At 32.9% G+C, this 3,464-nt stretch overlaps 1 pseudogene across 1 annotated transcript; it reads right to left on the reverse strand.

Moving 5' to 3' along the window:
• Positions 1 to 1,572: 1,572 nt before the first annotated feature.
• Positions 1,573 to 3,054, reverse strand: LOC148205096 (uncharacterized; annotated as a pseudogene). Its single transcript, XR_015783215.1, has 2 exons — positions 2,344 to 3,054; positions 1,573 to 1,614 (listed from the first exon to the last, which is right to left on the reverse strand). The product of XR_015783215.1 is annotated as an uncharacterized LOC148205096 (transcript).
• Between the last annotated feature and the right edge of the window lie 410 nt (positions 3,055 to 3,464).

A 3,464-nucleotide genomic window follows, 5' to 3' on the forward strand; every position in this document is an offset into this window, starting at 1 on the left:
CATTTTGTCTGCCATCTTCTAATTCCATATTTCATCAGCTAATTCTTTGTTATTTGTCCTATATAATGAAGCTCTTATAAAAAAAACTAATAGATTCTTGTATTGTTATGAAAGAATCCTTCATCTGATTACTATAAAAATATTCAATTTTTTTCTTTATCTTACTTCTAAAAACCTGTTCAAATGCAAAAATTAATTAGTACCATGTCAAATTAAAATAGAAAAAATGATTTAATGAACTACTATAGCAATGAAACATAACCAAGTATATAAAATGAAGACACTTCTAATTACATAAAGAGTGAAGAAAGACAAAAAATGCACGTCCATTTAATATTTAGAGTCTCTAAACTTTCCTTTCGTCATCCCTTTCCTCCAAAAATAATTAGGATGAAGTAGGATTACTGACATAATCTTTAAAGATGATTTAGTATTTCTCTAGTTAAAAATATTTTAAGATAGAAGAAACAATTTTGAATGGCAAGTTATTGACTACAATTTAAGCTACCATTCTTAGGTATATACCAGGTTATGTTAAAGTTGTTTAGGTTTCGGAGGATTTAGCATTTCTCTTTTGACTATATGTTTTGCACTAGATTCTAAGAAGTCTTCGAGCAATTATTACTGAAGCTCTGTCAGTTACTTTCATGCATAGGTGTTGAATTTATTATGTTTATTTCTAGATTTGGTTGTTAAAATTTCATATTTGGTATCTTTAGTTTATTGATTCAGTTGAAAATTGTGATAGATATATACAAACACACTATTATGCATCCATAATGTGGTCAGATGAAATTGAAGAAGGAAGAGAGAGAGAGAGAGAGAATTGACATTCGTACAGTGGATGGTGCAACAGAGAGAGAGTGTGGTGTGCATGGACAACATATTAGACAAAGAAAATGTTTTGTTAAATGAAATTAGAAAGCTTTAAATGGCTATTCATCAAGTGTGTGGGGCTTTTCAGATTGATTCATGTGATGGACATGACAAAGGAACCAAGCAAGAGGAAATACCAATATTGTATATTTTGGATATCATTGAGAATGTTTATCTGAATGAGTCTATTGAGAGGATGGATAAAGAGCTGCAACAGATAAAAGGTGCAAATCAAATCAAGAGAATCAGCAATACAATCAACAGATGTTTCAAAAAGTCGGGCAAAACAGCTTAAAGAAGAAAAGTGTGGTGATCTTCATGGAACCAATGGTTCATGAAAAGAAGAGTTAGAAACTGCAGTTAAAAGTTATGCCTCTGTCGTTACAGAACTTGATGTTGCAAAGCAAGAACTAAGTAAAATTCGGCAGGGGTATGATTTATCCTTAGAAGCAAGAGTTTCTGCTTTCAAGCAAGCAGCAGAAGTAGAAGATTTTGAATAACTTCTTTATTCTCACAAAAAACTCTGATTTCAAATTTGCTAAAATAGCATTCTTAAATTCTATCAATATATTAAAGAATTATCTATTTCAGAATTTCATATATTTATATAATTTTATCCTTAATACACGCATCAATATATTAAGCAAAGAAGATTTATATAAATTATGTTATTCTCTATGCTTTATTCTATCCTTGTCAATTCAGAAAAACATGACAAGATCCACTGGTTGCCAATTCCTACAACATCAACAGAATATCTTAATCACTCATTTATCCAATTGTGCTATTCAAATGTACTTCTTCAACCCTAAATTTGTCTTTCAAATTACAAAGAGGCATGTTTCAGAACATCACGATGTATGTCATACATGAAAGCACAACTATAGTAGTAATTTAAAACAAATTTGGTTCCTAGTTTTGTTAAATATAAATCAATAGGAGTTCATCAGGATCAATTTATGCTTATGTCATACAAGTCTTTTGTTGCCAAAAGGGAAAGAAAAGAAATTCCCATTATTTCTTTTCGAAAATAACAAGGACTCTTTCTCGCACTCAATTATTTCTTCTTTCAAGAGGTCTAAACTTTACTTTATTTTACTTAAAAAGTAATAAGGACTTTCACAACATGAAACTGGACACACAAGAGCAGGAAAAAGACTAATGAAGCAGAATGCTATAATCAGACGAACCACAAGACAATACTCGTTTTGACTAAGAAACAACATCTCTTAACTCATATTACAAGAAACACAAAGCAAGAGTAGCAAGAGGAAATGGAAACCAGATAGCTTCTTGAGAATTATTACATGCAATTTTTAAATGAAGTTTTGTTGATATTATGGAAGGGAAAAAGTGCTAAGGTGAGTATTGAAGTTTCCTTTAGATACCTAGAATTGTTTCATGTTCTCTTAAGTAATACCTAAAACTAATAGCGAAGGGAAGTAGACAAATAGAAAAAGAAGGAACCTTAGATATGCTCTTGTTAAGAGTATTGAAGTCTTCTTCTTGGTAGCTTCCAATTCCAATCAAATAAGATCTCAAGGAATTGTCTGAAATTTCTGATGTACAGGATCTTATTCCTAACTCAGTGAAATGTACCCATCGTACGTCATTCAAAATTTTTCTCACTTGTTTAATTATTTGAAACTCCGTGTCACATTGCACCCAAACACTTCGAAGATTTAAAAGGTTGGTAAGAATCGGTGCTAGGTCACCCAAATCAATGTTTTGCATATTCATGGAAATTAGAGATGCTGATATGCCACATAACGGAAGAGTACTAGACAGGGGATTCATTGTCGGTGACAACCAGCACCAAATAATAGATGGTAAAACATCACGGGATAATCCTTCAAACCCACATGGAAAAAGATATTCAATGCTTTTGGAGCATACTATTGAAAAGGGAACTTTCACAACAACGTTTTCAGCAATTAGAGTTGTCAAGGATTTCATCTCCACTATATCGTCTTCAAATTTGTCAATCTTCTTACAACCGGATAGGATGAGAGTTTTCAAAGATTTAAACTAATATATCTCTCTTGGAAGACTGCTAAGGCTTGTACAATTCTTCAAATTTATCAACACAATATTACAGAGAACATGTCCAAACTTAGAAGCAATTTTTGCACTAATTTCAATTTTTTTTTTGTCAAAAACAATGAAGAAAGTGATCATATATGCCAATTCCTATACGATGAATGGGACACACTATTCTAAATCCAACAAAACAGAAACCCTAGTCATAACTTAAGCCTAGTGGCAACAGAGAATTTGGATAAAGAGCTCAAATCAGCATGCTCAAAACACCTGAAAGGTACCAGAAATGCAGTTATGGAGTGGTGGAAGTTAGCAAACCTACTAAAGAGCTCGACAACAACCTCTACAATGGCAGCCTCAACCCCAATAGACCAGTACACCTCGACCACTCAATGCAGCATCCACAACATGTCACCACCGCAATGCCCTCATCACGCTATCCACGAAGCACGACCCCTAGTGCCACAGCCACAATCCAATATAGAATGACTTGCAAGGAATTGGAAGTAGGAAAACAAAAAGCAATCAATTAAGGACCAAGCGCCAAA

The sequence above is a fragment of the Vigna umbellata genome, chromosome 1 (genome assembly GCF_029865625.1).
Source record: "Vigna umbellata cultivar VRB3 chromosome 1, Vumbellata_1.0, whole genome shotgun sequence".
In the NCBI taxonomy this organism is placed as follows: Eukaryota; Viridiplantae; Streptophyta; class Magnoliopsida; order Fabales; family Fabaceae; genus Vigna; species Vigna umbellata.